Below are 15,336 nucleotides of genomic sequence, written 5' to 3'. Positions count from 1 at the left end.
CAGAGGCAAGTGGGGCCTGTTGATTTGAGTGGTTCTATCAGCCTGTCCTCAAGGCTACATAATAGCCTGTTGCAGAACAAGGTACTCTAATCTTCACATCTTCCTCTGGCTTCAGAAGCGTTAACATTCGACAAATATATGCACAGAAGTGTTTGCTGCTGAGGGAAAATTCTCAGGTGCTGTGCAGTGTCTATCCAAGGAAAAAGATCCCCAGCCATAACCTGACAATGAATATCTGGCCTCCATTTTTCAGTAGGCACTCACTTCCCTTTTCTTAAATGTCTGGGACCTAAAAGAATGTACAGCTTAGAGCAGAGGGGATACCACAAAGAAATAGCCTCAGAAAATGAGAGAGGATCTTTTCCTTACACAAGTACCTCTACTGTCATCTCTCCTGTCCCTGATAGGAAGTCTCAGGCAGACACCCAGTTCACAAGGCACTACATTCAAGACATAGAGAAGATATTCTCAGCTTCTGACAAGTTTGCTCACAATAGATACACTGGGACAAGCATACAAGTATGAGATATTCCAACAGCCCATATACACACACATACATACAAATAAAACACATATACACACACCCCATCTTATGAGAAAGCAATGGACCATGACGTCATGGATAAGTTAGGTCTGGCAGTGGAGAATGGGCAAGAAAGCACATAACTGGGAATGAAGATTTGGGAAAATGAGAACAAGAGAGTCACATAAGGACAGGCTCTTAGTCCAGAGAAAGTCAATAGTTCTCTCATTTTAGTTACTGGGACAGAACTGAGTATCCTAGCAATGCTAGATTACCTGACTAAGAGTTAGAGACTTCTGATCTAAAGGACAAAACTGGCCCTTGATTTATTTTTCTTCAGTCTATGGCATTTTCCAAGAGAATATACTCTAATTTATATTTATAGTTGCAAAAATACAAAGAATTTTTAATTTCCCACAGTCTTGTCTCACGATTAACCCCATGTTTATTTTTTCCAGCCTTACTGAGATATAATTGACATATAACACTGTGTAACTTTAAGATGTACAACATATTAATTTGATAGATTTACATATTGCAACATGATTACCACCATAGCATCAGCTAACATCTCCAGCCTGTCACATAATTACCATTTCTTTTTTGTGGTGAGAACATTTAAGATCTACTTTCTTAGCAACTTTTCAAGTATATAATACAGTACTATTACCTATAATCACTATGATATACAATAGATTCCCAGAACTTGTTAATTTTATAACTGGAAGTGTATAACATTTGACCAATATCTGCCCATTCCCCCACCCACTAGTAACCACCACTCTACTCTGTTTCTCTGAGTTTGGCTTTTTTAGATTCCACATGAGTGATATCATACAGTATTTCTCTTTCTCTGTCTGACTGATTTCACTTAGCATAATGCCCTCAAGTTTCATCTAAGTTGTAGCAAACTGCAGGATTTCCTTCTTTCTCATGGCTGAAAATAACCCACTGTGTGTGTGTGTGTGTGTAGGGGTGTATATGTGTGTGTGTGTGTGTGTGTCACATTTTCTTTATCCATTCATCTTTTGGAGGACATGTAGGTTTTTTCCATGTCTTGGCTATTGTGAATAATGCTGCGATGAACATGGGGGTGCAGATATCTCTTTGAGATCCTGTTTTCATTTCCTTTGGATATACACCCAGAAGTGGGATTATTGGAACACATGATAGTTCTATTTTTAATTTTTTGAGGAACTTTTATACTGTTTTTCATAGTAGCTGCACCAATTTACATTCCCACCAACAGTGCACAAGGCTTCCCTTTTCTCCACACCCTCGCCAACACGTTATCTCTTCTTTTTGATGATAGCCATTCTAACAGGTGTGAGGTGATATCTCATCGTGGTTTTGATTTGCATTTCCCCGATGATTAGTGATGTCAAGCACCACATGTTTACTTTTAAATGTCTGTTTCTTGGCATATGAATATCCATGCTCTGCAAATTGGTCTCATTCTCCATTTGTCCATTTAACAGATATTTATGTGCCAGATATTATGCTTGATGTGGCAGACACTGTCACTTGCCTATCCATTTGTCCTTTCATCCTGACTAATAAAATCTTGATTTTGCTCAAGTAGCAATGTGCCCTCTTAAAAATAGTCACCTTCCCAGAATGCCTTGCACCTAAGTGTGGCCATGACCCATATTTGTCAAGTAAGAATGTAAGCAATCTTCTATTTCATGGGGCTTCTGAGAAAACTATCGTTTTTCCAATGAAAGGTAAAGAATGATTTGAAACTCATCTTTAACCTTTTTGTCTTCCTACTTTTTCCTTCCTGGAATGTATATGTAATGTCTAAACGTGAAGCCATCTTGAGACCACAAGCTACAGCAAGCTGGAAGGAGCCTGGGTGACTGATAACTTGCTAGAGCAGCTACACCAACACTGACTTGCTCACCCTTTCACTTCTTGCTCTGTGAGAAAAATAAATGTTTATGTGGTTGTGCTACTGAGTCAGGCTTCTACTATATGCAGCTTAACCAGGGATACAACAGTCAGCAGAGAGAAACTCTACTCCACTCTTTAAGAGCTCACTCTCAAAAATGAATGACCAAGGGTCACCAGTCCTTATTAGGATGAAAGACAGAGACCAATGAAACAAAGGAGAAAAAGGCAAAGCAAAGAGAAGAAATCTTCCCTCCAAACATGTAATTAACATCATCAGTGAAATAAGAGAAGATACCACGATCCATGATAACACACTATAAAAGATCAGCATTTGAAGAACAAAAAAGAGCTCATGAAAATTAAACCTATAAAGCCAAAATTTTAAAAATACATAAATAGGTTAGAAAAGCAAGTTGAAAAATTAGTCCAGAAAACAGATGTAACCCAAACAGAAAAAAAACAAAGAGATGAAAAATAGGAGAGAAAGCATTAGAAAATTAAAAACCCTGTCCAGGATATCCAACAACTCAACGAAAGGCATCAGAGACAGAGAACTTAAAAAAAAAAAAAAATGGAGGTGAAGAAATTATTAGCAAAATAATTCAAGAATATTAACTCAAAATTAAAGAAAATTACTTCCTTTTTTGAAAGGACCTTTGAGTGTCCAGTTCAATGGATGAAAATAGTCCCAAACCAAGGTATATCATTATGAAATTTTAGAACATTCTAGACAAAGAGAAGACCTTAAAAGAATCAAAAATAAAGTTTCATACAAGATCAAGAAAAAGAATGACGCCAGACTCAACAGCAACACAACAAGCTAGAAGACAACGGAGCAATGTTCTCAAAAATCTGTTGAGGAAAAATGATTCCCAACTATGAATTCTACGGCTATAGCTATAGAGCATCACGAGGGCAGAATAAAGAACTTCAGACATATAGGATATCAAAAATTGACCTCCCACGCATCCTTTTTCAGAAAGCTACTGGAGGATGCGCTTTGCTACAATTGGGGAGTAACTCAAAGAACACATTTGTTCTAGGAAACAAGGTTCCAACACAAGGAAGAAGCAAAGAGAGTCCTCAGGATAATGGAGATAGGAATTTTCCTGGACAACAGTTATGCAGCAAGGCCTAGAGATCAACAAATCCAGAGGGAAACAGGATAGAAGGCTCCAGACAAAACTTAAAGATAAAATTGACAGAATATCCAGTCTCTGTGAACACATTCAAAGGAGATGTACACAGCTGGGGGAAATGTGGGGATTAATTAATGATGAATATATAGAAAAACCAAACAAAAAAAGTCAACTATTAACTTCAAGGAAACTAAAAAATTGTGCGCTAAAAGAAGAGTAATCATGGTAAATACATAACTCAGACTGTCATATAATGTAAGCATTACATACTAATCTAACCAGAACTGAAAATATTGGAAGGATGGGAGGATGAGAAGTATGCATATGTATAGTGGAGGTGGGATGTAAAAAAGTTGAATTATCATCTTCTACAGTGAAAATGTAAGCAATAGCTTAGTACTGTTGGATTGGGGAAAAAAGAAATAGGATAGTGACTAGGTAAGGAGCGAGTGGTCAAGTCGGTTTTTTCCTTTTGTTTCTGTTTCTTTAATGATACAATCAATATTTGTAATTACTCTTGGCTGCCCAGCATCTAAACTTCCCTCCTATGTTCAGAGAATTCCCCATTTTATGAGTCTCTATAGTTGGTTCAGGCTTCCTCCTACCACAGAAGCAGGAAATACCAGACACTTGCTTCCCCAGACTCGCTTGTACTTTATCTAGACTCTGCCAATCAGATAGGGACACTCTGGTGGCAGTGGTGTTAATGGTGGCACCCAGTGGCCAGTAGTGGTGTTGACAGTGTAGGCTACAGAGACAGGTGCCAACACTGGCTGCAGTGGCAGCAGTGGCATCCTCATAGAGCCAGTTCTGTGGCACAATTTGGAGCTTCATTCCTGGCTGCATAGCTCAGGTCCCCAGCCCTCCCCATGATTCTCTGAGCTGCCCATTTTCTTTTTAATGCATTTGGTTTTCTGCATAAATCATCAAAAATTGGTTTCTGCTACTTCCAAGAAAGAAACTGACTGGTTAGGAAACTGATATTAGAGTAGCTGTAGGCATCACACCCTCGGGGAAATCTCAGGAATCGAGATTTGTTTATCTGTATTCTTTGGGGCTTAAGGCTAGTAATAAACAGTGACAGGCACACAGTGTTGAAACTGTTAATCAAATCATTATTGCCTGTGGTCACCTGGAAAGAAGCAGCCATTAAAGGCAAGGCTCTGAGTGACCTAGTGGACACTTCCATAGAACACTGTTGTGGTGGATACTATGATATACTGCTCAGATCTTCCTCCAGGAATGAAAGGTTTATTATCCCAACTGATGCGAGGGAGACCAGCAGAAACCCTCAGCTGCTAGCCTCTTTGGGGATTGCCTCGGCTCAAGAAAGCTGCCTTGCCCAAGGTCACACCTCTTTCTGGGGCAGCCCGAATCCAATGACTAATTGGCATGTGGGTATAAAAGCTTGTCCCCCTCACTCTACTTGAGACAACGCTGAAGGATCATCCTACCTTCAGAACTCTCTACAGGATCGACTGAAACTTCCATTAAGACTGCATCACAGCTCAACTCTCCCTCTGCCCAATCCTGCTTCCTTCCTTTTCTTTCCACAGGTGTTAATCCCAAGAGAACTCCCTAATAAACACCTGCAAGCTAGCATCCCTAGGGAACTCAAACTACAATGATTAAAAGTACGGTGTCCTTTAATTCCAAGAAATATGGTGTGGGCTGCTTGCTTCCAACTGCCATGGAGACCTTTAACAGGAGAGTAAGAAGAGAATGACAGGCTCACATGCCTCAATTCTCATCTCAAGCAATGCACTGAAATCCAGGGACTTTCTCCTACTCTGCTAAAAAATCTCTCTTATCTCCTGCAGTTATGGGGCTGAGAAAGCTAAAACCAACCGAAAGTTTGATCCTTAGGTTTATCAAATTATAATTTGAATTCTCATCCTTGCAAGGTATCCAGTGCAAAACTTAGGGCACCAATCTATAAAGAGACTCCTAAGAACTAAAATAGAGATTTGTGATGACTCAGACTATTCTGAACCCCCCAACCTTAGTGAGCATCCCTTGCCAGCAGAAACAGACCCTCTTTCCCTGTGAGATAAAGCTGATTTGCCCTTGCTGGAAGACTCTTTTAATGAAGTCACTTGAGGGAATTACTATCCAAAAGAAGACAATTTTCCTCATCCCTTCTGCCTACTACTCCTCACTATCTAAGACAGACCCCAGTATGCCCCAAGGAGCCTATTACAAGGCCTTCACTCTAAAAGAACTACAAGATTTTGCTACTTTATATTGACAGAAATCTGACCACTATGTGTGGAAATGGATTCTGAGGATTCTAGACGGAGGAGAAAAGAAAAAATGCTTCATTGGGTGGAATTATCGATATGGGTGCACTTACCAGCAATTCAGGATTCCATATGCCAGCTGTAGCAGCTGGGAATGGTGCTAATTGTTTGAGAATTGGGAAACCCAGCCACTGCAACTGCCTATAGTTACGGGGCTGAGATGCCAGAAATTCTTCAGGAAATCATAAAGGAAGTAACAGAACCATTTCAGAAGATAAGAACATCAGGGTAGATTTATCACGTGTGACCTGCTAACCCACCCCCAACTATGTCCCCAAGAAAGCCCAGAAGACACTCCTTTCACCAAGACTTTGAGAAATACATTAGTGAGGGGAGTGTGCAAGCATCTCTGAAATGTGCTGCCAGGGCCATTCTCTGTGAGCTGGGGATGCCGTTAGGAGACAATGAGATTCTTCATTTCAATGTGGAGACCAGACCCCTGCAGTGATAAAGACTAAATAGTGGCACTTACCCCCAAGGCAAAGTGGGCATGATTACCATGGTAAGCCATGTGGCCAGCTCGATAGTCACAATGCTCTGATCCACAGGAATCTCTGATGAAGGGTAACTGATTGTGAAGTCCTGAGATCTTAGGTAGATGGCGACTCACATCACTTACCTTGGATAAGTTTCTGAACTTCTCTGTCTGTTTCCTCATCTGTAACATAGGGAAAAAACTACTACCTACTCATAGAGTTGCTGTGAGGGTTATATGTTGATATATGTAAAGGTCTTAAGGGAGTGTCTGGTAGAGAAGAAGTGCTCAATAAACGTTAACTATCATTATTACCACTACTAATAACAGTATTACCACTACTGTTATTATTATATGTATAGTTGGAAAAAAATCAGGCCTTAGTGATCAGAGACCCGACATAAGCGATCACAATAGTTATAGCCCTTCACTCAAATCCAAGAGCTGAGTCAATTCACAGATCTAAAGCCCCTTGAATGAGGGAGAGGCCAACTTACTATGAGAAAAACTCTACAACAATACCACAGTACACAATATGACTCCTTTTCTTCCTAACGCTCCCCAAAGAGACTTAGGTCATTTACTAGGATAACTGTGTTCCCAGATAAAGTAATATATCCAGAACTTGGAAGGTCATTGAATATTGTCTCTAAGTTATTACTAATATGTAGGAACACCAAATGCCACTCTGGTCCATGAGTCAGAGTTGGAACAAATGGGGGCAGGTGGTAAATAGACTTTTGACCTGAGTTTGTTTCACAGTAGGCCTAGTAGGACCCCAAATCCATCTGTGGTTATTTTCTGAGTCCTTGAGGAAAGAACTAGAAGAATCCCCACCCTTGCTCCCAGATCTGTGAACTAAAGGCTATTACTGCAGGAAGTAGAAGCCACAGGCACTGCTTCCCCTATCCAAATAGTACCCCAAGAGCAACATGGCATCTCTGGTGACATTACGGAGATAAAGACTAACATCAAAAGACCCAAAAGATGCAGGTAAAATGACTCTAATCACATCCCCATTTAACTTGCCAACCTGGCAGGTGCAGGAGATGAATGGGCCTTGCAGAATGACTGTGGATTATTGTATACACAATACAGTTAGGGACTCTAATAACAGATGTTCTTCTAGATGTGATATATTGGGGCAAATTCACACATCATCTGGCACCTGATTTTTAGCTCTTAACCTGGAAAATTTTTTTTCTTTCCTAATAACCAGAGAATATCAAAAGTAGTATACTTTAACTTGGTTGAGACAGAAGTACACCCCTATAGTGTTGGCTTAGGGTAAAATTACCTCTCCAGTTCTGTGTCCCTAATTCATCTACAGGAAACAAGTTTGTCTCACCCTCACAGAAGACCTGAAGCTGGTTTGGTACATTAATAGCATCAGACTGGTTTATACTCCTCCAAAATGACCAAAGTCAACAATGACTTCTCCTTTGCCAAATGAAATAGTCTCTTTAATCTCTTCTTACTTGGCCTCTCTTCTAATTCTGATAAATTGAGCACTGCTTTCTTCTTGAAACCGTCACAAAACCACTTGGTTCCTCCTTCATTTATTAATATTCCTTCTCATTGGTTGCTGGCTCCTCCTTTTCTGCCTCTTAAACATTGGTGTTCTCTAGAGTTCTATCCTCCCAGTGAGATATGTCTAATGGAGCTGCTGAAACAGTTCCACAGGGGGCAGAGGTAGCCCCATTTAGGGCCGGCACAACCTGGCATGAGCAGTACCCACAGTCCCTCAAGCTCTGTCCACTCACGCTCACGTAGCAAACCTTCCTGGAGCCTGGCCTCCATCTGAGAAGCTGATTATAGCAGCTCTAAGCCTCACTGGAAATTGAAGTAGAAGGGAAAAGAAATCAACATCTCCCTGAGAAGTGATAAAATAAGCGGGAAGGAAATTTTATTTTGACATCTCCAGGAGAGTATTAAAGGAGCTGAAAGAAAACCAAATGTCATCCCGTTGCCATGGAGCTCCTAATGTCCTCTTAATTACAGTGAGTAGCACTTGAGCTCTGACAGCCAAACCAGCCACCACCGTTTTTTCCATCCCCACCAGGAGATCAAAAATCAATACCTTCCACAGAGTTTGTGAATGTCTTCATTGTTTGATTAACCACATCAAATGAATCCCAAGATAAACAAACTCTATTTACATCCCTATGCCTGTTAACTTTGCACTCATCACTTTTTGGAAAAATAACCTACAGGATATGATTTCCCTTTGGCACCCTATGCAAAATCTTGGCTCAATCATGGGCTTGGATGTCTGGTCACTCACATTAACACCAGTCTAATGTCATTTGATAGGCAGAGTCCCTATAAAATTTATTTTCTTCACCTGAACGTGTACATGAAGTATTCATTAAGCACCTCTGCAGGGCACTATTGTGTAGTGAGCTCTGAGGGAGACAGACACCAAAGGCAGTGGCATAGCTCCTTCTGAAAAGCAGCTTTCACTCTACTTGGGTGTGTTCAGAAGGGGTCATTTCTGGGCAGGGTAGAATGCTACTCAGTCCTGAGATGCTTGGAGATGAAAGCCCAGTTGTACATCCTCTTGTGTGTAAGACAAAGAGGCATCTTTTATCCTGTCTATGCTGCTGCCTCACATTCAACTGCAACTTTAGCGTGGAAAAAAAGACCATCACAGAAGAAGAGAGAACTCTACCACTGAGAGAATTAAAGTGGCAGAATAAAAAAATAAAACTATCTCTTTACCACTTCAGAAGGAAATCAGAAACCAGAGAGCAGGATCCAAGGCCCACATGGCCTTTGCAAGCCTTATAATTCCCTGATACTTATCTTCTTTATCTCTATGAATGTCCCAAGAGAGATTAGCCCAAAACCCTAAAGCTAGGGAAAGCCTGTGCCCTGGAAAGAAAAGGGGATGCTTGACAGGCTGTACCCCAATCCCGTGGCAGCCTGGACGAAGGGAAACCCTGAGGAAGGCATGGGGATGGCAGGTCTGCCACAAGGGAAGAAAGAAGTAGGTGAGACTCATCGAGATGTGCCACAGCAAGACCATCTGAGCTTCCTGGACAGGGAGACAGAACACTCCAGGCATTACCAGTTAACACAACTGATGCAGCATATCAGCTGCTGCCTCCGTTTTCTCACTTCTGATTATTCTACAACCCTGGTTTATGCTCCCCAAAATGACCAAAGTCAACCATGGCCAAAGTCAACCATGACTTCCAAAATGAAACAGATTTTCTTCAGTCCCCTCTTACTTGGCCTCTCTTCAACTTCTGATAAATTGAGCATTTCTTTCTTCTTGAAACTTTCACAAAACCTTTTGCTTCCTCCTTCATTTATTAACATTCCATCTCATTTATTGCTGGCTCCTCCTTTCCTGCCTGCCTCTTAAATGTTCACATTCCCTCAAGTTCTACACTTGGCCCTCCTTTATTCTCACTCTCCACATTTTTCTAGGAAATCTCTTCACTTCCATGGCCTCGACTATCACATGTATGCGATGGCTTTCAAATGTTTGTCTCCACCTCCAATTCCTCTCCTGAGCTCCAGTCCCATCTACCTAACTGTAGCAGAGATTCTCCACCCAATGTTCAATTTTAAACTTAACTTGTCAAAAACTGGACTCTTTTTCTTCCCTAAAACCTACTCCTAGTCCTCCCATATTCCTCACTCTTGGTGAATGGAAGTGTCTGTCGTCACCTAAACTCTAAATCTCATTGGTGAGCAGGTCCTATTGACTGTACCTCCATCTCTGTCATCACTCCCTTCTTCTCCAACCCCCTCTACGTCCTTCCAGTTGTCATCATCTTGCTCCTGATTTACTCAAACAGTCGATCATGTAAAAACCGTCTGGCTCTTTAACATTTGTTGAATGAAGAGATGAACCATTTCTTAACAGATTTTCCTATTTCCAGTCTCACCCTACTCTGATTCACATTCTGCACTGCAATTAGAATGATATCTCTAAACCCCAAATCTAATCTTATTTCCTCTCTGCTTACCTACCTCCATGGGTCCCTATCATCTAAAAGCTAGAGTAAATCCTCCTTAGCATGATCCAGAAGCTCTCCATAATAAAACCCCTTCCAGTTTTTCCTGGCAGAATCTCTCACTATATCTTAGACTCTGCATCCAGCCCTATTTACAACTCACAGTTTCCTGAATGCACCAGAGTAACCCATACCAAGCAGGACCTTTGCTCATGCTGTAGCCTCAAACTGCCCCCACCAAGCCCTGTCCACCTATTTCAAGAATCAACTGAAGCATTAACTCCTCTATAAAACCTTTGTGACCCACTCCTCTTTCCAGAATTAGCAGGAAAGTGAGGAGTAACGCCATCCTCTTTTGTGCCCTCTGCCCACTAAATCTATACAGACATCTATCTCAGTACTATAAAACTATATAGGCAGTAAGAAAACTAATGTTCTTCATGTACGACTTCTCTAGAATGAGCTTCTTGAGAACAAAGACTGTTTCTCATTCATGTTTACATCCCTTGGGCCCAGTCCAGTGCCTGGCACTCAATAAATGCCTACTGAAAGGAGCAATGAATATGACATGACATAATTCAAATGCTAAACACTCAAGTGTTGAGGGAATTCAGAGTAAAGGAACTTTCAAGTCTGGAAAGGGTTAATATGAAAGGTTTCTTGTTTTAAGTCAGGATTTGAATAAGAGTAGAATAAGGATATAGTTTGACCAAAAAAAAGGCTACTGCTAAGGTGACTGTAAAATGACACTTTGAGAACGAAAGGGGTTGCTATTAATAATTATGCCAAAAGGGAAAAAAAAAAACAGTTAACATATAGAGAAACAAAGATAAGAATTACATCCAACTTTTCCTTAGAAACCATGCAACTCTCTTCTATCTTAAGAAGAGGGTAGAGTAAAATATTTAAAGTGTTCAGAGAAAAAAACCCCTGGAATTCTATATTCTGCAAAATTATCCTTCACAAGTGAATGAGAAATAAATACTTCCTCCAACAATAAAAATGGTGGAATTTGTTTCCAGTAAATGTTAAAAAAAACTTCTTCAGGAATAAACATAGTTAAAATGTCTATATTATCTAAAGCAATCTACAAATTCAATGCAATCCCAATCAGAATCCCAATGACATTCTTCACGGAAATAGAAAAAAGAATAGTAAAATTTATATGGGGCAACAAAAGACCCCGAGTAGCTAAAGCAATCCTAAGAAAAAAGAACAAAGCAGGAGGCATCACAATCCCTGACTTCAAAACATACTACAAAGCAATAGTAATCAAAACAGCATGGTACTGGTACAAAAAAACAGACACACAGATCAATGGAACAGAATTGAAAGCCCAGAAATAAAACCACACATATACCAACAGCTAATTTTCGACAAAGGAGCTAAGAACATACAATGGAGAAAGGAAAGTCTCTTCAATAAATGGTGTTGGGAAAACTGGACAGCCACATGCAAAAGAATCAAAGTGGACCATCTGCTATCGCCATTCACAAAAATTAACTCAAAATGGATCAAAGACCTGAAGGTGAGACCTGAAACTATAAAACTCATAGAAGAAAATATAGGCAACACACTATTTGACATTGGTCATAAAGGAATCTTTTCGGATGACATGCCTACCCAGACTAGGGAAACTAAAGAAAAAATAAACAAGCGGGACTTTATCAGATTAAAGAGCTTCTATAAGACAAACGAAACCAGAATCAAGATGAACAGACAACCCACCGGCTGGGAGAGAATATTTACAAAACATACATCTGACAAGGGGTTGATCTCCATAACATATAAAGAACTCACACAACTGAACAACAAAAAAACAAACAACCCGATCGAAAAATGGGCAGAGGAAATGAACAGACACTTCTCCAAAGAAGATATACAGATGGCCAATAGGCACATGAAAAGATGTTCAACATCATTAATCATCAGGGAAATGCAAATCAAAACAACACTAAGATATCACCTCATGCCCGTTAGAATGGCTATAATCACCAAGACAAAAAACAACAAATGTTGGAGAGGATGTGGAGAAACAGGAACCCTCATACACAGCTGGTGGGAATGCAAACTGGTGCAGCCTCTATGGAAAACGGTATGGAGATTCCTCAAGAATTAAAAATAGAGATGCCCTATGATCCAGCCATCCCACTACTGCAAATCTATCCAACGAACCTGAAATCAACAATCCAAAGAGGCTTATGCACCCCTGTGTTCACTGCAGCATTATTCACTATAGCCAAGAAGTGGAAGCAACCTAAGTGTCCCTCGACTGACGACTGGATCAAGAAAATGTGGTATATATATACAATGGAATACTACTCAGCCATAAAAAAGACAAAATCGTCCCGTTTGCAACAACATGGATGGGCCTGGAGGGTATTATGTTAAGTGAAGTAAGCCAGAAAGAGAAAGACAAACACTGTATGATCTCACTCATATGTGGAATATAAACCAACATATGGACAGAGAAAACTGTATCGTGGTTACCAGGGGCAATGGGGGTGGGGGGTGGGCACAAGGGGTGAACGGAGTCATATATATGGTGATGGACAAACAAAAATGTACAACCCAAAATTTCACAACGTTATAAACTATTAAAAGATCAATTAAAAAAAAAAAAAAAAAAAAACTTCCTCAGAGAGAAGGAAATAATATAGGTCAGAAACCTGGTTGGATCTACATAAAGAAAAGAAGAGCATCAGAGAAGGAATAAGTAAAAGTAAAATAAAATATTTTCTTATTCTTACTTGATCTAACAGATTACAGTTTGTTCAAAATAATAAAAGCAACAACATATTTATAACTACAGTTTATATATAAGTGAAATGAATGACAGCAATTATACAAGTGATCAGAGAGAGGAATTAGGAATATTTTGTTATAAGGATGAATTAGGAATATTTGTTATAAGGTATTTGCACTACCAGTGAAGTGGTATGATGTTATCTGAAAGTGGACTTGGATTAGTTGCAAACATATATTGCAAACTCTAGGGCAACTACTAAAAAAGTTAAAAAAGATATATACTTGAAATGCTAAGACAAAGAGAAAATGGAATGATATAAGATGCCCAATTAAAACCACAAAAGGCAGACAAAGAATGAAAGACAAACATAGGAACAAAAATAAGGGCAATGAATAGAAAATAACAAACATGGTATATATTAATCCAATTATATCAATAATCACTTTAAACATCAATGATCTAAATACACCAATTAAAAGACAGAGATTGTAAGAGTGGTTCAGAAAACAAGACCGAACTATATTGGGCCAGCCTGGCGTCCTAGTGGTTAAGTTTGGCGTGCTCTGCTTCAGCGGCCCGGGGTTCGGTTCTCTAAAAAATAAATATTTAGGCATAAACCTAACAAAATATGTACAAGTTAGATATGAGGAAAACCACAAAACTCTAATGAAAGGAATCAAAGGAGAACTAAATAAATGGAGAGATATTCCATGCTCATGGATAGGAAGATACACTGTTGTAAAGATATCAGTTCTTCCCAACTTGATCTACAGATTCAATGCAATCCAAAGCAAAAGCCTAACAAGTTATTTTTCGGATATCGACAAACTGATTCTGAAGTTTATATGGAAAGGCAAAAGATCCAGAAGAGGCAACACGATAATACTGAAGGAGAAGAACAAAGTTGGAGGACTGACACTATACGACTTCAAGATTTACTAGACAGCTACAGTGACCAAGACAGTGGATACTGGTAAAAGAACAGACAAAAAAGATCAATGGAACAGAACAGAGAGCCCAGAAATAGACCCCCATAAATGTAGGCAACCGATCTTTGACAAAGTAGCAAAGGTAACATAATGGAGCAAATACAATCTCTTGAACAAATGGTGTGGCAACAACTGGATATCCACACGCAGAAAAAGGAATCCAGACACAGACTTTACATCCTTCTTGAAAATTAACTCAAAATGATCATAGATCTAAATGTAAAACACAAAACTATAAAACTCCTGGAAGATAACATAGGGGAAAATCTAGATGACCTTGATGTGGCAGTGACTTTTTACGATACAACACCAAAGGCATAATCCATGAAAGAAAGAATTGATAAGGTGGACTTATTAAAATTTAAAACTTCTGCTCTGTGAAAGACACTGTCAAGAGAATGAGAAGACAAGCCACAGACTGGGAGAAAATACTTGCAAAAGACACATCTGATAAAGGACTGTTATCCAAAACATACAAAGAACCATCAAAACTCAATAATAGGAAAACTAATAATCCAATTGAAAAACAAGGAAGAGACCTGAACAAACACCTCACCAAAGAAGATATATAGATGGCAGATAAGCATATGAAAAGATCCTCCACATCATGTGTCATCAGGGAACTGCAAACTAAAACAACAATGATATACTACCACACACCTATTAAAATGGCCAAAATCCAGAACACTGACAACACCAAATGCTAGCAAAGATGTGGAGCAACAGTAACTCATTCATCGCTAGTGGGAATGCCAAATAATGATTGGAAAACAGTTTGACAGTTTTTTACAAAAATAAACATATTCTTACCATATAATCCAGCAATTGCACTCCTTGGTGCTTACTCAAAGGAGTTGAAAATTTATGTCCACACAAAAAACAGCACATGAATCCTTGTAGCATTCTTCTTCATAATTGCAAAACTTAGAATCAACTAAGATGTCCTTCAATAGGTGAATGGATAAATGAACTGTGGTACACCCAGACCATGGAATATTATCCAGTGCTAAAAAGAAATGAGCTACCAAGCCATAAAAAGACATGGGGGAAACCTAAATGCATATTACTAAGTGAAAGATGCCAATCTGAAAAGGCTATATATTGTACGATTCCCACTATATGACATTCTGGAAAAGGCAAAACCATGGAGACAGTGAAATGTTCAGTGGTTGCCAGGGGTTAGGCAAAAAGATCAGGGAGGGAGGGATGAATAGACAGAGCACAGAAGATTTTTAGAGCTGTGAAACTATTCTGTATATTATAATGGCAGATACACGTCATCACACATCTGTCAAAACCC

General features: G+C 39.5%; 1 protein-coding gene across 4 annotated transcripts in view; it reads right to left on the bottom strand.

Annotated features, from left to right (window-relative positions):
• HHAT (hedgehog acyltransferase) overlaps window positions 1-15,336 on the bottom strand; it is a 324,456-nt gene that overhangs the window by 223,081 nt on the left and 86,039 nt on the right. The window lies entirely within an intron of this gene.

This window comes from Diceros bicornis, chromosome 4 (assembly GCF_020826845.1).
Source record: "Diceros bicornis minor isolate mBicDic1 chromosome 4, mDicBic1.mat.cur, whole genome shotgun sequence".
In the NCBI taxonomy this organism is placed as follows: domain Eukaryota; kingdom Metazoa; phylum Chordata; class Mammalia; order Perissodactyla; family Rhinocerotidae; genus Diceros; species Diceros bicornis.
The sequence above is the reverse complement of the archived record's forward strand: the minus strand, read 5'-3'. Positions and strand labels throughout refer to the sequence as shown.